The sequence below is a fragment of the Bubalus bubalis genome, chromosome 9 (genome assembly GCF_019923935.1).
Source record: "Bubalus bubalis isolate 160015118507 breed Murrah chromosome 9, NDDB_SH_1, whole genome shotgun sequence".
Lineage (NCBI taxonomy): Eukaryota > Metazoa > Chordata > Mammalia > Artiodactyla > Bovidae > Bubalus > Bubalus bubalis.
In genome coordinates this window covers 18,344,799-18,370,612 of record NC_059165.1, presented here as the reverse complement: position 1 = coordinate 18,370,612, position 25,814 = coordinate 18,344,799, and the positions used below count along the sequence as shown (strand labels likewise).

Below are 25,814 nucleotides of genomic sequence, written 5' to 3'. Positions count from 1 at the left end.
TAGAAAGAACTCATTTTATACTCTGTATGTCACTCAAAATTAGAGTTACAAAGCTTATCAGAGTATTTTAAACTGAGAGAGTAATTTAGAGACAAAAACGAGACTACCCATTGTTATAGCCCATTAAGTCTTTTTAAAAAAATAAAAATAAGTTCTCTAATTTAACAGTTAAAGACCTAATAAATTTATAACTAGGAACTATTGTACTTTTTTAAAAAAACTTTATTTTCATCTTCAGATGAAAATTCTGCAATATCTTCCTAGTGTAAAAAATTACTGTACATATTTTTGTGAAATTCAAGGGACACTGTCAACCCCAGTAAAGTCAGACTGGCACAGATTTGCAAGCCCGTTTATCTTCATAAGGACAGCCTGACTGTGACACCTCACCTTACATTCTTCAAAGAGGCTACATGTAATATTCAGGGATTTTTACAGAAAATCACGCAGTTAAAAAAATAAAAAACAACCTTTTGTAACAAATTAATGTATTCCAATGCATCCGCTCAGTAGCTGTAGCTTAAATATGATTTGAGAGATTTTGCAAAAAAGAAAAGGAGAGAAGGAAATGAAGGCAAGAGGAATGGGAAGGAAAATGAAAAAAATGATACTGCCTAGCTACAAGCTGCAGAGGGAAATTAATATTCAAAAGGTTAAGGTGTCTGTGAAATGTATGTAATGAGTAACACTCATAGTTTGTTACTATAGGTTCATTGCCTCTAATGTTGAGGACGGCACATGGATAATTTACGATTCCCATTGTCCCCTCTGCAGGGATTAATTCTGAATTATTTATGTACCTATATACGCAGAGAACTGAAACATTTTAGTTAAAGTCAGCCACTCACTCATAGTCTTGAAATTATGCAGCCCTTGTTGCTAAAAATGATGTTAGCCTCTTGTGATTTAAGTCATAACATTTTATTTTAAGTCCCACTGAGAGAGAAGGCATACAGGAGGGGGAGAAAAAGATATAATTTTCCAGAATATATTTCAGAATGCATTTTTTAAAGATGTAAATAGATAATGGTAATTTTGTTGAGTCAAATTATTGTTGTAGAGAGCATGTAAATAAACCTTTATTTTATTCATGATTTGTGATTTTGTATTGGAATACTCTACGTCTTGTTTTCATACTGGAATCTTTAAATACAAAGCCTCTGTGTTTCAGTAAAGGGAATTCCACCTACGTACTAATTAATCAAAGAATGAAATTTCATTTTTGGAAAATTGTTCTAATCCATTCAGATTTCACACCAAACCATTTCATTTAGTCAACTGAACCCAGAAAAAGTACTATTTCCACTTACATCCCTGTGATTACTCACCGCTATTAAAGGCTCCTTTGACTACATGAGAGTTAATGAAAAAATGCAGGTATTACACACTTCCCTAAAAAAAATAACAGATTATATTCTGAACTGATAATGTGCTTGATAGGTGCTAACCCCCTCAGCATAAGGTTATCTCATGATTTTTAATAAACTGAATTTTAAAATAGTGTGTATATTTAACATGCATTGTTTTGCATCTTTTAGTGTAAATTAAAGATTTCAATAGCAAAATTTTGATTGAGAAAAGTAAAAATGCCTTCTATACCATTCTTTTAAGAAAAAATTCTTAATTCAAAAAGTCTCCAAACAACTGACCCTGGGCCTTTGGAATTCAGATTCCTCAGTCTCTTCTGATCTTAGGTTCATATTTCCCTAATAATTAGGGTACATCTCAAGTAGACACAATGCCGGATAGGGTATTAAGTATGAAAATAGATAAGGAATTTGAAGTTTGCAAAAGCCAAAGAATTTACACATACATATATGCCACCCATACGACATCAATTTCCCTTTTAGCACCCACCCCATACAATTCAACAATTGCTAATAAATTAGGAGGAGGGGCATATTGATGTACTGCTTGACTCTAACACAAAGAAGTGTAGTTAGCAAAAAGCTGCAGTGGGTAATGAACAGTATTTTAACTCGGCAGTTTAACCTCCTTGTCTGTCAGCTGTGACCTTTTACCAACCCCAATGAGAGTCTGATTTCTCACTTTTGCTACTCACTGCTGGATGAGTGAATGTAGAATTTGACAGCGAGAGGTTTTACATGAAAAGGAAAGGTACTTAAAAAGCATGTTTTGTGATGATAGGCTACATTTATTCACTGTTCATTACACTGGGTGCAGCAGCAGCCTTGGTGGATTGATTGGGTGTGAGCGGCTTGTCTGCTGTGGAAGTGAAGAGGCATTTATTGACCTGCATGGGAGCCGGAGTGACCTCTAGATGACCCCCTTTTCACCTGAAATTGACCTTGAAAACAACCTAGGGTTCACTCCTATTTTAAATAGAGTGAAATTCTTCAAACAGCATGTGAATTATTAGAATTGATATATTGAGCATTTCCTTTTTTCTTTCCTCCCTATTTTTTTTCTAAACTTTCACAGAGGTAAATGCACGTAGGGGGTAAGGCGAGTGTTGGCTTTTAAATTTCCAGACCCTGCAGCTGCTCTGCTTGGTGTTTGTCCAGATTTATGGAGGGGGCCAACCAGACTTTGGACTGCTTGATGTAAAATTTTACCATTCATCATTATTGATTAGAGTCCACACTCTGTGACAGAACCCAAACCTTACTATGACAATTGCTATTTCAGTTGTTATGGACCATAATGGGCCATAGGGATGATTTAAAGGAGCACAATAGCTATCTGTAATTACACATGAATAATCCATGAATTCTACACCACAACGCTTATAATTAGACCCTTACAACCAAAGCTTGAGACATTTATTCTTGTTCTTTCTTGGGCACCTGTGCCAAAAGTTGCCAATTTACAAAAATTTAAGCACAACAAAGTTACCCCTCCCATGTTGAAAGTTTTCATTCTTAGTTAAAGATAAATCACACTCTTGGAAAGTGATATAATAATGCCTTTTTGCAGATGGTATACACAGTAATTGAATTTGCTTCTTATTAGAAAAAAGATGCTCATTATTTCGTCAATTAGCACTGAGTAAATATATTATTTGATAGAATAGAACGTAGAACCAGAAAAGAGAAAATAGAATATTTCTTATTACTGATTTCACTTAAAAAAAAAAAAAGTTTGAAGTCTTTTAGTCTTGTATTTGGCCAAAAAGTTAAGGGGAAAAAAAATGAAGGCCATAAATTATGTTTAAGTACAATAGAAATGTCTTACACAAGTTTTAATAACTGTTGAAACTAATACACTAACCAAGGGAGTCACATCTTATTCCTCAACAATAAATTATTCTCTAATTTCATGTGGAATGAGGAAATGGAGAAAATGTTAGCCCACTGAGCTTAAGTTTATGTGCAAACCCCAAGGTCCAAAGGGCTGGCACAAACACACCTAATTTAAAAAATCACATATATTAGTGGCCCCTTAAGATATTCCCATGTCTAGAATATATCCTGAAGTGAAGTCTACTCTATGGATATGGTAGTTTTAAAGATATTAAGAGTGGCCATTTCTTCCCTTGGTATTTCCAGAAAACTCCAACACTTATAGATCCAAGAATGGGAAATCTACACAAACCTTTTGTCAGCTTGCTTCTGCTAGCTCTTAGCATTCGCGTAACCAACTGCTAGATTTAGTCCATTTTGAGATTTTGACTTCCTGACAATTTAGGGAAATAGTTTTGGCAGTGTTTGGGGTCTGTCTATCATGTATTCCAGAAAAGTGTCCCTTCTGCCTAGTTTATGACAACATTTCAGTAGTTCAACCTATCTGGGGCATAATAGTCTTGTTTAACTCCGAAGCATTTTTCATACTGTTCAAATATTTACATGCCGGGCTACAGGCTTATTAGCAATCTGGTGAAGTATTTGTAAATCTGGATCAAAATTCTGACAGGATATTTACTGCATCGACTTGACCTATTTTCTATCTAAAGCCCTACTCCATAATTCTTGTTTCATTTTATGTTAATCCTATGCATAAAAGGCAGTAACCACGACATTTGTACACAGTAACACCCTCGCATCCACACAGGAGGATTCCACTAATCTGATGTTCCTCCACCTCCCTCAGTGTGTGAGGGGCTTACACCCGTGACTCCTTCAAAGCTCCATGAGGCGCTGGTTTAGCCGATGCATGTTATCTATTACATTTTATTTTCCTCCGCTCTCATTATACTGATGAACCACTGCAAGGGTCCTCAGCAGGTTAGAGAACCTGCAAATTGCAATTATTCTAATTTAGGATTATATCATGCTTTTTTAATCCTTGGGAAGATTTTTTTCCCCTGCAAATCATTCTAATATTGAAATGTGTTTTGAGAATTCCATTAAGTGGGTTTCACTACAAGACTGAAATATAACACTTAAGTTTTTAAAAGTAACTAATTTCATATTAAATAAAAGATGACAGGTTTTTTTTTCTGAGTCATGTAAATAATTTTTTTCGAACACTATTTTTTTTAGTACTGTTTTCTTCTAACTGTTCCTGTTTTTGTTTTACATCAAATAAACTCAAATCAGGGGTGTGTTTTCTTGAACAGCAAATTCTATATGGAATACAACAAAAATAAAGACTTGAAATTGGTATGACATTAGAAACCCATGTACTTATCTAGTCAGCTTCTATCTCATCTTTGTTCCTACCTCTCTATAAAGGATAAGGCAGTTTTGCCCAAAGGAAGAAATAAAAGGGAATCCTCGTTAAAAGGTACATTAATGGAAAAAAAAGAATGGCTTTATTGGGGACATGTGCAGAAAGGGATGTTTGAGTGGTAAATGATAATTTACTTTTGAGGTATATTAAAAAGGTTTAATCTTACTGATCATGAGTTAAATTGGATGTTTTAATCAGTTAGTGAGTGCCAAAAATAATTATGCCAGAGCGCTTAGTCTGCAGAACATGTACACAAAGCATATAAATCCTTTGCTTCCCCAGGGGTTTCTCAGAATAACACACAACTAAGAGACAAAAGCGATATCAAACTCATATAAATTAACATTGCAAATGATCTGAAAAATATAATAAATAACATGATCCCATCACTTTGAATATGCAGCACAGGGAAGGGTGTCCAACACAAATATATGCATTAATCTTCTGTATCCTTACTAAACTTTTTCAGTAAACTTTTCTTCCTTTTACTTTCTACAGTTCAATTCAAGGTCATTCCTTTCATTGAGAGAGCTGGGCAGGGTGACAGAGCATAGAAATCTGTGTTCCCTTTAGCAATGAATGTGAAAAATAGGATTATTTTCCTAATGAGTTTTTATTGAGGAAGTAAAATAAAAGAGTTGGACCCAAGGACCTTGGGAGTTCTTTGAAGTTCTAAAATTTCTATGATTTTAAGATTAATATTAGCTATAATTTTGATACTAGCAAATAAGTAAGAGACTATAAAAATATGGATACAATCATATAAACTCTTGCATAATGAGTTTTGAACTGAAATATTTCTAAACTACAGTTTTAAAAGCTGGGGTAAGTCATAAGCTTTATTCCATTTATATGAAAAATATAAATAATACGTATAATTCTATGTGTTAAATTTGCCACATCTCCTTAAATTCTAATTTAGCTTTCTTTTTACAAATATTACATGCTCTAAGTACATTTGGATAGTTTGGTCCATTTATAACATTATAGTTTGAAAATATTGATATCTTTACCATTTTTTCTGTTGATAATTGGACAACATTTCATGTGCAAACAGCATTTCCTAACATAAATAATAAAATCTTCTGGGGCATAGATTATTTCCAGTCACTTTTTAAAAGTATTTTTCAAGTTTAAAAAACAAATAAAGTTTACATAGCCAGACAGGAAAAAAAAAAAAGTTCCTAAAATGTGTGTTTTTCTTTAAATAGAATTCGCTCTGGAATATTTATTCATGTTTAATGTAAAAGCTTATCATTTTCTGGAGGTTGATGATTACTGAAAGCTAAAAGAGTGGGATGAGGTTAAGTGAATCATCAGTTATAAATCTGATGCTTTTCCCATTCTGTAACTTAATTGGTTTACACTGATTTTGTACTGGAGTATTTAGGGACAACATGGGGGCTTTTCTGTAGATCTGAACAGCTGCTTGATTTGTTAATAAAAGAGGTTATCAGTAGCCAATTGCTCACAGTTGAAAAAATGCATGCTCCTGGTTAATCCACTGGAGAGAGAATTTTTTACATGTGGCTTTTGTGTTTCACATTGTTGCCTTTCAGGTGATTTGGGGATATCCACTTTTCCCTTTTGTAACTCAGTTTACAAAACAGAATTACGACATACAAATTTTTACTCTGTGCAATGGGTGCAAGTATGCACTAGAATTATTCCTCTTTAGAGCATAGGAATAAATGTACCGCCTTTATCATATATCATGGATCAGTTATCACTACTATTATTGTGAGCCAAATATCCCTTTGGGGAGCTTATAAGTTAGGGACCTCCACCAACTAGTTTGTGTATAAATCAACAAACACAAGTCCAAAATCTTTGCAAACAATATGAAGATATTCATAAACATCAGGTTAAGAGACTTTCAACAGAATTATTTTGAATTGACTTCGTTTAATGCCCAGAGAATACTACTTTAAGGAGAAAAGAATTTCTAACCAATCATATGGGAAAGAAGTACTTAGGGTACCATCTTATAAAGCAAATAAAATTAAATGTTTTGCTTCAAATAATGGGCCATCCCTCATGGACAACAAAAAATACAGTTGCAAAAGGAATATGCACATTCATTTGTGTTACCTCTTTCAGGACAACGATCATTAAAAAGCTATTTTTTACTTGTTTGAGAGATATGGTACTTTACTGAATATGCAGTTTTCACTTTTCTCTAGATTTTCAGTATAATTTCAATGGTAAGTTAAATAACAGATATATTTGTATATAGTTCTAATAACCATTCTGAAAATGAAATTTTAAAGTGAATTTAATGCTCTTCAGTTTGTTGTTATTCTTTCCTATTCCATTAATTTCCTTAAATATTATCTGATCCAGAAGAGATAACTCCAATGACTGGACAGTCATAGACCTTGTTTTAAATTTAATTACTTTACTTACCCTGGTAGTTAATAATTCTTCCATTCAGTGAATTCACACTAAATAATCAAATACTGAAATGTCAATGGTGATGTATTGTTGAAGTTCTAAAGAAGAGATGATGAAATTTCATAAATACATTTGAACTTCAAATTTCAAATTAAACTTTTATTTGGTATATTATTATTAATGAATACATTATTATCATCATTCCATTTCCAGAGAATATTATTTTAGCTTACAAAAATAAGAATTCTGTTTGATTTTTTTTAAACAAAACTCCATGGTCAAGCATTATAATTATTTCATTGCATATACCTATAATTCCTGTGCCACTCTCTTGATTTTGGTTAAAACCAGATTTACTCTTCCTCTGCTCCCACATCTGTAGAGTTGAAACTAGCTAGAGAAAAATTCCCCATCATGCTGACTAGTCTCACTTTATATTGCTGTTCATAGCTTACAAGTGGACCATTAATGATGTCATTAAATATGTCTCCAGTCCACTCACACTTGTATTCTCCTAGACAAGTATTTGACATCTTCTCACTCTTTAGACCTCAACATCCTCTTCCCTGTCCTAACTCAGCTGATCATTTTTTTTTCCTTCACTGAAAAAAAAAAATTAAAGCAAAGAACTTCCAAAGAATCCATCATTCACATTCCCCAGTACATAAACTTGAATACTCTTCCTTCCTGCCTGATGTTATTCATGCAATTTCCAAACTCTTTCCTCAGTGAAAGTCTGAATTTCATACAATTTCCCATCTTTCATTCCTCTTCAAGGGCATAGCACCAGAAATTCTGCCCCTCACTTTCTCCTATAACATCAACTACTCACTGTGAGCTACTGGTGGCTCAGCCAGTAAAGAATCCACCTACCATGCAGGGGACCGGAGTTTGATCCCTGAGTTAAGACAATCCCCTATTGGAGGGCAAGGCAACCCACTTCAGTATTCTTGCCTGGAGAATTCCATGGACAGAGGAGCCTTGCGGGCTACAGTCCATTGAGTCACATAGAGTCAGACGCCACAGAAGTGACTGAGCACACACAGCACTCATTCTTTGCTAGACCATTCTCATAAGCATATGGGAAATAATATGCCGATTATTTATAATAGTATTTGTCACATCTTAGTACAAACTTGTTTTTCATCTTTTTGCTCTCTTCTGCAAAACTCAACAGACTTTTCTGTTCTGCATCTAATTCCTCTACTCCCATTCTTTATTAACGTTACTTCAATCTGGACCCCCACCACTACCGCCAAATTCCTCTCTTTGGTCACAACTCCATAATTTCAGTAGTAGACCCACTGATCAATTCCAAGTCCCTGTTCTACTTAGTTTATCAGCAATCCAAAGCTGATTACTCTCTCTTCCTTGAGACATTTCCTTCACCTGTGTTACAGGTCACAGTCTTATGATTTTCATCCTTCTTGACTATTGCCTCCTTCTCTATCTCCTTTACTCTATCTCCTCTTCTCCAAAGCCTCTTAATTTGAATGATTCCCAGAACTCTTTATTTGATCTCCTCTTTTCCATCTATGACTTACTTCCCTGGTGGCTCAGACAATAAAAGTGTCTGCCTACAAAGTGGGAGACCCAGGTTCAATCTCTGGGTCAGGAAGATCCTCTGGAGAAGGAAATGGCAACCCACTCCAGGATTCTTGCCTGGAAAATCCCATGGATGGAGGAGCCTGGCTATGCCTCATTCCTTGGTGCTATCCCATTATTCCATGGCTTTAAATAGCATCTATATGCTTATATTTCCAGCTCAAATATCTCTCCTGAATTGATGACCTGACACAAATCATGTATATTTCTAATAGACAAATCTAATATATGCCCAAATCTGATCTTCTCTCCCAAATCTGTTCTACCTACAGTCTTTTAGACTCCAGTCAATGACAACTGTATCCTTCAGTTATTTAGGCGAAAAACCATGTTTAATCTATCTGCAAATCTCATTGGCTCAACCTTCAACTATCTAGGATCTAGCACCTGTTACTTCTCAACTCTCTTCTACCATCCTCATCAGAGCTCTATCTTCTCTCATCACCATGGCAGGTCTCCCAGCATGATCGTTACCCCTCTTCCTGATAGTTTATTAATACTACAGCAAAACAGAGCAATACAATGTAGTCATGACCATGTTCTATCACTGGTAAAACTCAGTAGTGAAATGACTCTCCATTTCAAGTTAAGAGTAAAAGCCAAGATCCTTACAACAAAACCTAAAATTCCCAACATAAACTAGAACCCACTTCCTCTCATTCCCATTTTCCATTCTTCTCCCTCTTACCTGCTCATTCCACTCTATCTCCATTTAATTGCTTGGGGCCATTGCTCTAGCTATTTTCTTTATCCAGACCATTCTTCTTGCAGATATTCATTAAACAAATACTTTTCTTTCAAGTCTTTGCTCAAAGCTTGTAATGTGGCCTAGGAAAAACATTTTAAGATGAAAATTGAACTTCTTCCCCCCCAAACTATTGATCCTCTTCAACCTGCTCTATTATCTCTTTATAACACTTATCTACTTATTATTTGTTATATGATTTACAAGCTTATTACTTTGCTTTTAATTTTTATATTTCCTCTTATCACTAGACTATAAATTTCAGAAGGAACCAGGCATTTTCTGTTTTATTAACTGTTGTATTACCATTTTTCAAGACCACACCTGACACTTATTCATGAATATGTATTGAAGAACTTTGGTTTAAAAAATAGCAGGAATGGAAAACGTATGTATATCTCATGTCTTTTGAAAGTTCTCATTAAATATTCCAAAATGCTTTTGGTTTGCAAATCTTAGTTTTAAACCTAAAATTTCAGTTAAATAATCCACTAGTTTCATTTCTTCAAATAGTTATTAAACACTGTCCCTGCAACAGCAGAGTCTAATTTCAAGGAATTCATATTCAGAGAGAAGAGAGAGACAAATGTTTACCATAGCACAATAAGTGCTGTGATAGAGTTATGCTCAGGATATTATGCTGCCGCCGCTGCTGCTGCTAAGTCGCTTCAGTCGTGTCCGACTCTGTGTGACCCCATAGACGGCAGCCCACCAGGCTCCCCCGTCCCCGGGATTCTCCAGGCAAGAACACTGGAGTGGGTTGCCATTTCCTTCTCCAATGCATGAAAGGGAAAAGTGAAAGTGAAGTCGCTCAGTCCTGTCCGATTCTTTGCGACCCCATGGACTGCAGCCCACCAGGCTCCTTCGTCCATGGGATTTTCCAGGCAAGAGTACTGGAGTGGTTTGCCATTGCCTTCTCCGGAAGAATTCTCTACCAGCTGGCAAAAAGAGGGTGTTGAATTGGAGCAGAAGTAGGAGGTGACATTTAATCAGTTAATACATAGCGGCAGTGGTGGTGTAGTCACTAAGTCTTACCTGACTCTTGCTACCCAATGGGCTATAGCACCCCAGGTTCCTTTGTCCACAGGATTCTCCAGGCAAGAGTACTGGAGTGGGTTGCCATCTTCTTCTCCAGGGGATCTTCCTGACCCAGGGATCGAACCTGGGTCTCCTGCAGTGCAGGCAGATTCTTTCCCCACTGAGCTACCACAGATAGCTGATACATAGTATGTGCATCCTACATGTCAGGTGTAGTGAGCGTCAAGGGGTAGAAATTGTTCCAGCAAGCTGATTCTGAAGTACCTATATGATATCTAAGTCACAATAACTTGTTGACTTTTCTATGCACAGGGTCATGAGCCCAACAGAGTTGTTTGGGCTGGAAATCATCACTATATAACTATTGCTTGAAGTAGTAGGTGTTTGTGAGCTTTCTCAAAGAAATAGAGCTATAGACAGAAATTAGAAAATATAAGATCTATCATAATTTCTAAAAACATATGCTTATTAGGTACATAATTCAAATCATATAAACATTAAAAAATAATCTTAGAAATGAGGAGGGAAAAAAACACACAGCATATACCCTCTTCCCCTCTTCCAATTCTGCCAGATAAACTTTTCTAAGGCTTTGAAAATTTTTTCTGAATGTGTATATATTTTATAGAGCTAATTTTAAATATTTTATAGAATACATAGTTTGATGACATTTAAGAATTTTATTTTTTTTTTTTTTGAGTTGCTTGTATATTCTCGAGATTAGTTGTTTGTCAGTTGCTTCATTTGCTATTATCTTCTCCCATTCTGAAGGCTGTCTTTTCACCTTGCTAATAGTTTCCTTTGATGTGCAGAAGCTTTTAAGGTTAATTAGGTCCCATTTGTTTGTTTTTGCTTTTATTTCTAATATTCTGGGAGGTGGGAGAATTTTAAATGTATTTATTAGGATTACATATTTTGTGACAATCTTTTTCTAATATGTTTTATTTCATAAAGTGATACACCACCCTCTATATACTATAAGTATACATTCAGATCTTTGATAGTTAAAGCTAATCAATAACAGACAACAAAGGTAGAGTGTAAATTTCCAAGCTATCCATATAATATAGTATTTAAAATAAAGTGAATAGGTCAGTTAAAAAAATAGGTCCTGTCAGGTGGAATTAAGTTGATTCTGGCAGTCCAAAGTTCTCATGGAGAACAATTGGGAGAAAGTGATAAAACATATAAATCATTTGTTTGAAGACATTGGAGAGATGCTGAGGCACCAAGAACTGGAGGGTCTAAAATTCCAGAGAGAGGAGAACCTTGAAAGAATGAGCTGACTTTTGCAGCTGCTTTTTCTATAGGGCTTTTGCCCACTCTAGGCTTGAGCAGGACACTGAGAATTGAGGTTTTGAACTAATAGAGTGTCACTTCCAGGAAACAGAAAAACCAAAAGAGCTTCTGATTAAGATTCACAAGGGAGACTAAAGTATATGGCTGGGCTTTACCTCAAAGGACTGCCCAAATTCTGGGGCTTTACAGAGTAGGAGATTAAAAGCTAAAGCATAAAATCTCTGAAAAGTTGGTTGCGGATTTTATCAGCTTCATAAAATGAAAGAGTATGAGACCTGCCAAGAGAATGGGGCCACAATTTCTAGGACTGAAAAATATAATATCTGAAATTCATATTAAACAGTATCAACAGAATGTTAGAGACAGCAGAGAACTATTCGACAGAAAGAAAATGTGCAGGTTAGCAGAATATATCCAAATGACAAATAAAGGCAGGGAGGAGGAAAGATACATTCAAGACTAGAAAAGGCATAAGAAGAATGTGGGAAAAGTGAAAAAACTCTAGCATATAAATAACTGGGCTCCTAGAAGGAGAGGAGAGAGAGAGAGAGAACAAGAAATCGGGGGCAGGGGATGGGCAGAGAATGGGGGTGGGAATGGGAGACAAAGAATCTTTGAAGAGACATTGGCTACAAATTTTCCAAAACATAAAAGACATCAGCCCATAAATTTGAGAAGTCTTATGAATACCATGCAGAATAATTACAAAGAAAGTTATACCAAAGAACACCCTAAGAAGACTGCTCTAAAGCAAAGACAACTGAAAATTAATCAGCAGTGAAAATGAAGTTAGAAGCACCCCAGACACACACACACACAAATCTGAGTCTAAAGACATATTTTTATATGTTCTGCATAATTGCATTTTTGTATAAAAAGTTCAAAAATGGGTATCTGCAATCTTTAGTGCTAAAGTCATGAGGGAGGGCAGTGACTAGAAAAAGGTGCAAGTGGTATCTGGGGTTTAGTAAAGTTCTAATTCTTAATCTTGGGGCTGGTTTCGTAGGTGTGCTCATTTTGCACAAGTTCATGATAGACGTTTAAGATACTTTACTTTTCTGTATGCATTTTATACTTTACTTAAAGTTATCACTTTAAAAAAAATGGATACTGTAGGAGCAGAATACAACCCCAGACCAATGGGGTGGATGGAAAATGGAAGAATCAACGAAGAAAGTTAGATTTGACCATTGGGATTGTCTATCTGAAATATGACTCAAAAACAACAACAACAACAAAAACTTGAAATGATCATAATTACTAAATAGCCTTAGGAAGTTCTGTCATAAACAAATATAACTACCTGTGAAAAACATTTTGTGACGAAATTGTTAAACCACCCTACATTTTGATTTCTGGATACCAGCAATGCTTTAGCTAACACATTTTGAGTTGGGTAAAAATTCTAAGATTTAATGTTCTAAGAAATCAAAAGGAAGCAAACAAAATAATCATCTCATTTTTAAAGTAATAAATACGTACAATTTTATGATTTTTTACATAGTGCTGCCAAGTATATAATTTTCTAGTTGATTTCCTTCTTTTCAGTCTTTCTTGATTGTTTGACAATTTTTAAATAATGGTATTGGAATTTGAGTGAAAATGTGAAGTGCACAAGTCAGTGGGTGTGTATATATTTAGGCATAGAATTAAGATGGAAATTTTTGTAAAAGGATGTAATTCTAGCTTACTTATGGGGATTACAGATATGGTACAAGATAAGAGATGTGACAGAAAAACTGGTTCAGCAGCAATAATAGTAGGTGACATATTAGCAATATAACTAAGTGCCAACCAAAGTCTTTCACAGTTACTACGCCAGGACTAAAATAGAAATCAGACACATGTTTCTATCAGATGGGGGTTCGTTGGTAAGATGCAGCTGTTGTCATCAGTGCAGAAACTGAAGATAGATTTATACTTGAAGAGGTTACAGCATCATCTGATGATCTAAATTCAAGTTTCACTTTAAATGACACGATGCACCTAATAATGAGATGTCAAGTGATTTTGGACACCTTGCCAAGTGGTGATTCTTAAAGCATATAACAAAAATCTTTACATAATCATTTCTTTTTAATTCAATTAATTCTTAGGAAGTACTGTAAAAAAACTGTTGTCTCTCAATATTTATTCCTCCTTTGTTTTTTAACAATAGAATTCCAATTTTTGATGGGCTGTCATGCTCTCAGTTAAAGACTGCATTTCCCAGCTTCCTTTGCAGATGTAGCTATATGACTGAGTCAGTAAGATGAAAATTCAGTATTATATACTTGAATAGTGGGAGTCATCCTTTACCTTTTCATCCCTTATCCTTACTTCTAGAACATACATATGAACTGGAATTCCACTAGCTACCCTGGATTCCATGAGCACATCCTAGGAGTGACAAAGGATGATCTAAAAGGAACTTAATATCTGAAATTGTTTTGGAGCTGCCAGACCAGCCCTGTTCTGCCTACCTCAAGGAATTTTAGACACTAGAGAAAAATTAACTTTTTAGCTCATGATTATTTAGAAAAGGTATGATATGAAACTAAACCTAAATCTGATGCAAGTATTAATACATATTAAATATAGGAAGTGGTGTGTGCTTGCTGTTCCAAAAAAAAAAAAAAAATACAAAAGAGAATTAAAGCTCACTTTTGCACAATGGAGGGAACCTTATAATTTAGCTTGAGTGGAAGTATAGGCATTGTTTATGCTGTTCTCCAGTAAGTGAAAAAGGATACTTTGGTCAGAAGTACAATTTAACCATATTTTTCTGATATAATCTAAAGAACGTAATTTAGATGTATTATCTGCCATAATTAAGAAGTTAAATAAAGATTAAAACTAAAACAAGTGAAGATCGCATCGGGTAAAATATCTAGACCACCCTATGAACACACTAGACAACTGAAGAGTGAACTCAGATAATCACTCCCATTCATTAAACATATTATGTGGGATGCGTGATCTTTGTATTGTAATCTAATGACAACATAGAGACAAGCCTAATCAGTTGTGGAGGGTACAAAATACCAAACCAAACTGGCCACACCTTAATTCAATTAATGTGATTATATAAATCTGTGATTGACGCTTAAAATAAGAAAGTCTTAGAACTATGATTCTCTTCTTGGGATCACCACAAGAACAATTCTATATTCTCACCTTTCTGCCCTCTTGAGTAGCACTTACAAAACAAAAATCTAAGATATAACTAGATGTATGCTCAGTCGTGTCTGACTTTTTGCAAGGCCATGGACTGTAACTCGACAGACTCCTCTACCCATGGAATCTTCCAGTCAAGAATCCTTGAGTGGGATGCCATTTCCTACTCCAGATAACTAGATAAATCCAAGGTAAAACTGACTCCAACACATAAGAAAAAAATACCCTAGGATTTTGCAATCCATGCAGAATTGGCTTTTGCTCATGACCCTGAAAAAACAATCCTTTTGAAGTTTGTTTCTCAGTGAAAGTATGTAGTATTACTTGAGAGGAAACACTCCCAGTTCATACAGCTTTAGGACAAGAAGTCCAGTAGGAGTTCGGTTATTTTGTAAACAAACCACTTAAAAGCTTATTATAGCTTCACTGACTACCCTAAAGCCTTTGACTGTGTGGATCACAACAAACTGCAGGAAACTGTTAAAGAGATGGGAATACCAGACCACCTCACCTGCCTCCAGAGAAATCTATATGCAGGTCAAGAAGCAATAGTTACAACTGGACATGGAATAATGAACTGGGAAAAGAGTTCCAATTTTCCAAATTGGGAAAGGAGTATGCCAAAGCTGTGTACCGTTACCCTGCTTATTTAACTTATATGCAGAGTACATCATGTGAAATGCCAGGCTGGATAAAACACAGGCTGGAATCAAGATTGCCTGGAGATATATCAATAACCTCAGATATGCAGATGACATCACCCTTATGGCAGAAAGTGAAGAGGGGCTGAAGAGCCTCTTGATAAAAGTGAAAGAGGAGAGTGAAAAAGTTGCCTTAAAACTCAACATTCAAAAAACTAAGATCATGGCATCCAATCCCAACACTTCATGGCAAATAGATGGGGAAACAACAAGAGACTTTATTTTGGGGGGCTCCAAAATCACTGCAGATGGTGACTGTAGCCATGAAATTAAAAGACGCTTGCTCCTTGGAAGAAGTTATGACCAACCTAGACAGCATATTAAAATGCAGAGACATTACTTTGCCAACAAAGGTCCATCTAGTCAAAGCTATGGTTTTTCCAGTAGTCATGTATGGATGTAAGAGTTGGACTATAAAGAAAGCTGAATGCCAAAGAATTGATAATTTTGAACTGTAGTGTTGGAGAAGACTCTTGAAATCCCTTGACAGCAAGGAGATCAAACCAGTCCATCTTAAAGGAAATCAGTCCTGAATATTCATTGGAAGGACTGACGCTGAAGCTGAAACTCCAATACTTTGGCCACCGGATGCGAAGAACTGACTCATTGGAAAATATCCTGATGCTCTGAAAGATTGAAGGCAGGAGAAGGGGACGACAGAGGATGAGATGGTTGGATGGCATCAGTGATTCAATGGACATGAGTTTGAGTAATCTGGAGATGGTGAAGGACAGGGAAGCCTGATGTGCTACAGACCATGGGGTCACAAAGAGTTGGACATGACTGAGTGACTGAACAACAACAGCAACAACGTAGCAAAAGAAATGAAGAAGTAACACTTTCAACTTTCTATATATACCTATAGAAGATGTATAATTCTGTTATATATATGAAATCACTCTACCGCTGAAAAATCCCTATTTAGGCCTCATTCTGTAAGTGAATACTTCCCACAGACATATTTAAACATATACCAAACATGCACAGGAATAATATTTCAAATATCTTCACTTACTATAGGCACTCACACTTTGCCTTGAAAATTACTCTGCTGCTGCTGCTGCTAAGTTGCTTCAGTCGTGTCCAACTCTGTGCGACCCCATAGACAGCAGCCCACCAGGCTCCCCCGTCCCTGGGATTCTCCAGGCAAGGACACTGGAGTGGGTTGCCATTTCCTTCTCCAATGCATGAAAGGGAAAAGTGAAAGTGAAGTCACTCTGTCGTGTCCGACTCTAGTGACCCCATGGACTGCAACCTACCAGGCTCCTCCATCCATGGGATTTTCCAGGCAAAAGTACTGGAGTGGGGTGCCATTGCCTTCTCTGGGAAAATTGCTCTAGACTTTTCTATTCTCTAATTCTGATAAAAAATGCTCCTGGGTCTCTAATTTCAACACCCGCTGTTGACTCAGTGACTCTGGTCAGCTATATGTCCACAGATTCTTTTCAATTCCTCCCAAAGGAGAGTGGGTCTATTTCCCAAGCCATTGCATTTGGGCTAGTTTTATGATTTGCTTTAATGAATAAAATACGAAAGGATTGAAGTTGTAAAACTACTCAACCCTGGACCTCAAGTCTTTGGCTTCCAGCAATGTTGCCCTAAGACTGACATATAAGGAGCCAATGTAAACTCCTGTTGATAACAGCCCATGAAGTACTGAGATTCTCCAGCCAACAGTCGACTATCTTGGACATTCTAGCCCATCATATTCTCCAGTGAAATGTAATTTCCTGAGAATTACAAGAGGCAAACCAAGAGGCAAACCATCAACAAAGAAAGTTCCCAACCCAGGATGAATGGTAAACGGTTCCTGTTTTAACACATACAATTTAATGTTGGCTTGTTGTGAGGAAGACAATTGATATAGTTAGTACCTTATCTTCCTCTCCCACAGTAGACTCCCAGATTGATGATTTGTCTTTGGGCCACCGAACTTAGTTCTGGCTTTTTTTCAAATATCTACTACTAAAACACAACTTGAGGATAACTTTTGTCCCATCTTCATGGTCTGCAGCCATGGTAAAGAGATCTCACCCAGGGATCTATCTTTCTAGCCCTGTAACCGTCCTGTTTATTGTCTACCTCCTTCTCTGTGTTGCTGCTCTGTGTACATACCAAAATGGAATCCTTAGATATCAGTCAGATTTACTCAGTAAATTTCTTCTTTCTTAAAAAAAATGGTTAATTCTGTACTTGAAAATGGCCATACAAAGATGAATAAACAAAGACAAAATTCATACCTTAACTATAGAGAATTAACTAAATAAATAATTTAAGAATAAATATGTAATGTAATAGATATTGACTGACATACCAGAAATTATAAAATCTTGAAGTATACATGTCCTGTGGTTTGGGAACTAACTACCAAGCTTTCCTCAACTGGGGATTGGTGAAGATTTTAAATTTAAGTCCTCAAATACCTTGGAGAAGGAATGGCAACCCACTCCAATATTCTTGCCTGGAGAATCCCATGGACAGAAGAGCCTGGTGGGCTAGAGTCCACGAGTCCACGGGGTCACAGAGTCAGACACAACTGACTGACTAACACACACACACACACAAATACCCAGGTCTTCATTGTGCTTTGATTAGGATAGGTTTGGTTTTATCCTCTCAACAAATTTTAATCTTCTAGTTCTCAAACTGATTTGTTAATTGCAGAATAAGCTTGGCCTAATTCTTCAATTCCTAGTCTGAACTTCATACAGATTATCAACCAAGATACCATGGTATAAATGTTTCTGATCCTGAATACTGGTGAGTACACCCATGTAATTACAATAAATATTCCTATAATGTTCCAGGATTCTGCAGAAGTTTTATTGAAAACAACATTCATGAAGTGACTGATGGAATTGTGACCAGAGGTTCCTATAGCGTTTCCTTTTCTATCAAGAAAAATGTAATAGATTGACTGTGGCATTGGAGAGTTCTCCTTGACTCAGTTTCTCTCTCAACTGTCACTTTTTATTCATAATCAATTACCTGTAGATTTGGTTCAAAGCATTTTGTCACATAACCACATATATCATTACAGACGATTTAGTCTTTCACCTATCAGCTGCTTCTTCTAATTGTCTGCCATTCCAAATTCAACTATTTAACCACTACTTAACCACTGTTAAGTTTTTGTGAAATTCCAGTGTGTAGCTAAAAAAGTTAATAATATTTTTAATATCCTTCTCTTCTTCTGTTAGTCAATCCTTAAATACTTTCTCCTTTCATAGACCACAGAGACTATAATCTACTATATGTTTACTAAAGAATCATGTAAACAATTCACATTTTTTACAATCCTTTAGCCAAAATGAAGTAATATACAAAGTCTAGAAATACAATGATTTTTTTTTCAAAATAACTCACATTTTGTGTGTTCAATAACGGAAAGACAAAATTAGACCATTCTGCAAACTTCCGTTTTGCACATCTGGGGCAATTTAACAATCAATGTTGCCCCACTTGTTAAGTTAATTCCTATTTCTTGTCAAGGAGAGGATATAATGCCTACTCTAGAGTAATGGTATGGTAATTCTACATAAAGTCAGACTTGTGGGTTTTTTTTAATAGGGTTCTGGAACTCAATATCCACCATAGGAGTCAGGGGTGTTTCCCACACCAACAAGCAATCCTGACACCAGCTGAGAGTCCTAAATTTAACTCAATTCTGACATTACCTGGGATAGAGTTCGATTCCACAGGTTGCGGGTTTTCCCCTTACCCTGGGACACTCCCACCCCAACACACACTCACTTCAGATGCCAGTCTCAAGTCCATGTTGTTACCTGCACTTTTGACCAGCTGGCTATACATTAGAGGGTCCCAAAACCCCACTCAACCCTTCAGCTCAATTAATTTGCTAGAGTCACACACAACTCAGGAAACCCGTTCACTTACCAGATTAGTGGTTTATTACAGAATATAACTCAGGGAACAGCCAGATGGAAGAGATGTACAGGGCAAGGTGTGGGGAAATGGCACAGAGCTTCCAGGCCCTTACTGGCTGTGCCACTCTCCTACACCTCCACCAACTCAGAAATTCCCAGAACCCTCTCCTGTTGGGTTTTTAGAGGCTTCATTACACAGGCATGATTGATTAGATCATTAGTCACTGGCCATTGACTTAACCTCTAGCCCCTTCTCCCCTTCCCAGAAATTAAGGGATGGGGCTGAAAGTTCTATCCCTCTCTAGTTTGTTCACCTGGCAACCCACCCCACACTTAGGTGCTTTCCAAAAGTCACCTCATTAACGTAAACCAAGTTATGGTGGTTAGGGATTTGTTATGAATACTAATCCTTTGCCTTTATGACTCTGAAGCATTTTCAGGAACTGAAGACCACAGGCTAAATATTGTACAAAAGATCTTCCCCTTATTACTCAGGAAATTCCAAGAGCCTGGGGAGCTGGGAGCCAGGAACTACAGACAAAGATCAAATTCATGTGAAAAATATGTGATTGAACATCTGAATGACCAAATATGTATTTATTATAAACAAGGTGCATGCATGAGTGCTAAGTCACTTTCATTGTGTCTGACTCTTTGTGACCCTATGGACTGTTGCCCACCAGGCTCCTTTGTTCTTGAGACTCTCCAGGCAAGAATATTGGAGTGGGCTGCCATGCCCACCTCCAGGGGATCTTCCTGACCCAGGGATCGAATCCACATCTCCTGTGGCTCCAGCATAGCAGGTGGATTCTTTTACTGCTGAGCCAACGGGGAAGCCACTCACAAGCCACAATGTTGTGATACTGTAATCTGTAACCCAGATTTAATCATTGGTCTCTGGATAGTTTTCTGAGCCTAGTATTTCACCTTTCTTTTAAGTTCTCATTGGAGTTCTGTGTCCTCTGAGAACTAAGTTCTGTCTTGCTCCTTCCAGGGACATGGATTAGGGTTATCTGACTTTTACTGGACAAGTGTTCTAGGTTATTGAAAAGAATGTACTGAAAAATGTGTTTTATTCTATGCAGGAGTTGGGATTTGATTAAGATTCAGTGGTTCTAGATGGGGGAGTGATTTTTCTTCCCATGTAATATTTTGGTTGTCATAAGTGTGTGGGAAGCTGCCTTTGGCATGCAGCTTCTATTGGGAAGAAGCCAGGGATGATCCTGTACATTCTACAGTGCATAGACAGTCTCCAAAACAAAGCATCACGTGAACCCCAAATGTCAATAATGACAAAGATGAGAAACCTTGAAATGAAATGGAATGGTGTTTAATACACTATCTTCTGCTGAATTAGGAAGACGATAACTGTATTTTAACAGAGTTCCACTAGATAATACTGATAATTTTGATTATGCAGTGTGACATAAAGCAAAGAACATGATTTAATTTCAGGTGAAACTGGTTTAAATCTTACCCCCTCCACTTTTTATCTATGTGAATTTGGATCCTTCTGTGTCTCAGTTTTCTCATAAGTAAAATGAAGATAATAGTACCTAATTCATAGAGTAATTATGAGAAATAATAAGTTCTTGAATACAAGCTACCTAAAATGGTGGCTGGAGCAAAGGAAGTTCAATTCAGTTCAGTTCAGTCACTCAGTTGTATACAACTCTTTGCGATTCCATAGACAGCAGCATGCCACACTTCCAAGTCATTGCCATCACCAACTCCCAGAGCTTGCTGAAACTCATGTCCATCAAGTTGGTGATGCCATCCAACCATCTATCCTCTGTCAAAAGGCAACAGTATATTAAATGTTAGCTAAAATCAGTGATTGATGATAAATAAAACAGATGGAAAATGCCTATCTTGCTATAGCAAATTCCTCCTAGTTTAACCTAGTTGATGAAATAGAAAATATGACATTGATTTTAGTCTTAGCAAGGAGCATAATCATTTCACAAGACCGCACCTATTCTTCAGTTCTTTCCATTGTGTTCCAGTCAGGCTCATCTTTACTATTTACACAGTGCTAAGCAACACAAAGATGTATAGTGTGATTCCCATGTCTTTTCCTCTGTTCAGGCATTCCTAATTGTTGAAAATTGAAGTTTATTCTATATGGGATATTTCAAGCTTTTGTTTCTTTCAACTATGGCACTAGTTCAAGAAAGGGTCAAATGACATAATAGCTATATATGATTTTCTGATATATTTGCAAAGATTATTTTTTTTAATGGAAAGACCTGGTACTCTATAAGGTACAGAAAGAGATACATATTTTCCAAATTGTTTGCTAAACTGACTGGCTATATTTTTCTGGACAGAATTTCTACTTTTTTGTTTTTCCCAGTGGTCTTCCCAATGAAGATACTTCAGGATATCTTCACTTTTCTGGAGGTAGTGAAATACTCAGCCATCATGATATTTATGGCAGAGTCGTGTTCTTTTTAATCGGGGCTTACATTCATTGGGAATAAAAAAATCTGTTTACTCTGCTGGAGAAATTAGGCACTGAAGAGATTGTTTTAGTTCTCTTTGTTTATGATGATTTGTTAGCTCTCAACTGCAGAAATAATTTTGTTGTTTTCATTAATCTATGGTGGCAGTATTAACTTCACATCATACATAAATATAATTATTGATCATTACCAGCTTTAATTCAGTGTTAGAATTACAGATTTACATAATTGTGCTATTAAGTATAAACTTGAACTTCATATCTGGGGTCACAAATAACTGGAGGCAGTAGAAACAGAAAATTCTGATTATATGTCATTCATATTTTAATACACGCTGTTGCAATTTTGATCAGTGTTAATGTAAATATTTTTATGTATAATACTTTACAGCAATGAGATGCTAATGGGTGGAAATTACAGCAATATTGATCTAGCTAATAAAATGTAATACATTAGTAAGAAAGGATATTTATTCTATGCTTCAACTATTAGTATATATTGTCTGCCTAAGGAATGTGACCTCCATCACCAGGGAAGAAAGATTTTTGAATCAAACACTATAAGCTTCTCCTCATTCATAATCATGGTTTTCCTCTTCTCTGTTTTTTATGTTGATGTGGATTCAAAAAGGGCAATTCCACTTCTGTGACATTAAAATACTCTCTCTTGATATAACTAATACATGAAAAACATTCTATGGTAATCAATCAACAAAGTTGAAAGTTGACTTGTCTAGAAATATTCTTTAAGATGCTATGTATGTCTGTATTATTTAAGTCTGAATAAATGGATTACATATAAACAATGCTGTAAAAGCCTAAATTCTAACCTTAGAAATTCAATAGGCTAAATTTTTCACAAACATCAATACTTGTGAGCAAACTTTCAAATAAAGCAATTTGGATTATAATATCAAAAACTCAGTAGAACTTTAAGTTTTTAACACTATATTAAGACTATTTTTAGAGCTATCTTTCCAGGGTTTCATAAAACTAAAACTGGAAAGGATTATAAATATTAACTTACCTTTGTTTTCTTTTACTAATTCCTGTATATTATTGAATTGTATGAGACTGCCATATTTGTGGATCAAAATTGATCAAATATCAGCAATTTCATATGATCCATCTTGAATATATACCCATCTGTCCATCTGCTTATCTATTTATCTACCTATCTATATCACTCTACCTTTCTAAATACTTCTTTCAAAGTAAAGATAATATAACTTGTGGACAAAATTTCAAAATACAAGGATAAAAATCAAACCAGAATTAATTTTCCTAGTACTCTGTTATCTTAAGTTAGTTTTGTGCCCAAACTAAAATTTCAAATTATTTTTTATCTATTTCTGTAAATGATGTTATAGAAATGGCTATTATTCTGCAACTTTCATTTATTTAACCTTTGGAGTTCAGTTCAGTCTCCTTTTCATGTCTGACTCGTTGAGACCCCATGGACTGCAGACACCAGGCCTCCCTGTCCAACTCCCAGAGCTTACTCAGACTCATGTCCATTGAGTCAGTGAAGCCATCCAACTATCCCATCCTCTCTTGTCCCCTTATCCTCCTGTCCTCAATCTTTCCCAGCATCAGGGTCTTTTCAAATGAGTCAGCTCTTCACATCAGGTAGCCAAGTACTGGAGCTTCCGCTCCAGCATCAGTCCTTCCAATGAATGTACAGGACTGATTTCCTTTCGGATGGACTGGTTGGATCTCCTTGCAGTCCAAGGGACTCACAAGAATCTTCTCCAACACCACAGTTCAAGAGCATCAATTCTTCAGCACTCAGCTTTCTTTATAGTCCAACTCTTACATCCATACATGACTATTGGAAAAACCATAGCTTTGACTAGATGGGCCTTTGTTGGCAAAGTAATGTCTCTACTTTTTAACATGCTGTCTTGTCTCAGGTCAGTTCAGTTCAGTCACTCCGTCGTGTCCAACTCTTTGCAGTCCCATGGACTGAAGCACGCCAGGCCTCCCTGTCCATCACCAACTCCCAGAGTTCACCCAAACTCATGTCCATTGAGTCGGTGATGCCATCCAACCATCTCATCCTCTGTCACCCCCTTCTCCTCCTGCCCTCAATCTTTCCCAGCATCAGGGTCTTTTCAAATGAGTCAGCTCTTCGCATCAGGTGGCCAAAGTATTGGAGTTGCAGCTTCAACATCAGTCCTTCCAACGAACACCCAGGACTGATCTCCTTTAGTATGGACTGGTTGGATCTCCTTGCAGTCCAAGGGACTCTCAAGAGTCTTCTCCAACACCACAGTTCAAAAGCAACAATTCTTCAGTGCTCAGCTTTCTTACTAGTCCAACTCTCACATCCATACATGACTACTGGAAAAACCATAACCTTGACTAGACAGACCTTTGTTGACAAAGTAATGTCTCTGCTTTTTAATATGCTTTCCAGGTTGATCATACTTTCCTTCGAAGGAGTAAGCCTCTTTTAATTTCATGGCTGCAGTCACCATCAGCCCCAAAAAATAAAGTTAGCCACTGTTTCCACTGTTTCCCCATCTATTTGCCATCAAGTGATGGAACCAAATGCCATGATATTAGTTCTCTGAATGTTGAGCTTTAAGCCAACTTTTTCACTCTCCTCTTTCACTTTCATCAAGAGGCGTTTTAGTTCTTCTTCACTTTCTGCCATAAGGGTGGTGTCATCTGCATATCTGTGGTTATTGATATTTCTCCCAACAGTCTTGATTCCAGCTTGTGTTTCATCCAGCCCAGCATTTCTCACGATGTACTCTGCATATAAGTTAAATAAGCAGGGTGACAATATACAGCCTTGAGGTACTCCTTTCCCTTTATGGAACCAGTCTGTTGTTCCTTGCCCAGTTCTAACTGTTGTTTCTTGACCTGCATACAGATTTTTCAAGAGGCAGGTCGGGTGGTCTGGTATTCCCATCTCTTTCAGCATTTTCCACAGTTAGTTGTGATCCACAGTCAAAGGCTTTGGCATAGTCAATAAAGCAGAAGTACATGTTTTTCTGGAGCTCTCTTGCTTTTTCGATGATCCAGCAGGTCATCTGGTTTGATCTCTGGTTTCTCTGCCTTTTCCAAATCTAGCTTGAACATCTGGAAGTTAATGATTCAGATACTGTTGAAACCTGGCTTGAAAAATTTGAGCATGACTCTGCTAGCGTGTGAGATGAGTGCAATTGTGCAGTAGTTTGAGCATTCTTTGGCATTGCCTTTATTTTGGGATTGGAATGAAAACTGACCTTTTCCAGTGCTATGGCCACTGCTGAGTTTTCCAAATTTGCTGGCATATTGAGGGCAGCACCTTCACAGCATCATCTTTTAGGATTTGAAATAGCTCAACTGGAATTCCATCACCTCCACTAGCTTTATTCATTGTGATGTTTCCTAAGGCCCACTTGACTTCACGTTTCTGGATGTCTGGCTACAGGTGAGCAATCACACCATCATGATTATCTGGGTCATGAAGATCTTTTTTGTACAGGTCTTTTGTGTATTCTTGCCACCACTTCTTAATATCTTCTGCTTCTGTTAGGTCCATACCATTTCTGTCCTTTATTGTGCCCATCTTTGCATGAAATGTTCCCTTGGTATCTCTAATTTTCTTGAAGAGATCTCCATTCTATTGTTTTCCTCTATTTCTTTGCATTAATCACTGAGGAAGGCTTTCTTATCTCTCCTTTCTGTTCTTTGGAACCTGCATTCAATGGGTATATCTTTCCTTTTCTCCTTTTTTTTTTCTCTTCTCTTCTTTACACGGCTATTTGTAAGGCCTCCTCAGACAACCATTTTGCCTTTTTGCATTCCTTTTTCTTGGGTATGGTCTTGATCACTGCCTTCTACACAATGTCACAAACCTCTGTCCATAGTTTTTTAGACACTCTATCAGATCTAATCCC

General features: G+C 36.6%; 1 long non-coding RNA gene across 5 annotated transcripts in view; it reads right to left on the bottom strand.

The window, feature by feature from the left end:
- LOC112586819 overlaps positions 1–19,679 on the bottom strand; it is a 55,990-nt gene extending 36,311 nt beyond the window's left edge. For 2 of the 5 annotated variants that reach the window (XR_006553161.2, XR_006553162.2), the window contains exons 1-3: positions 19,468–19,679; positions 9,320–9,459; positions 7,039–7,124 (exon numbers count right to left, since the gene is read on the bottom strand). This is a non-coding gene — a long non-coding RNA (uncharacterized LOC112586819). The remainder of the gene's footprint in view (positions 1–7,038; positions 7,125–9,319; positions 9,460–19,467) is intronic. The other 3 variants (XR_006553159.2, XR_006553160.2, XR_006553158.2) reach the window with 2 other exon arrangements.
- Positions 19,680–25,814: the final 6,135 nt, after the last annotated feature.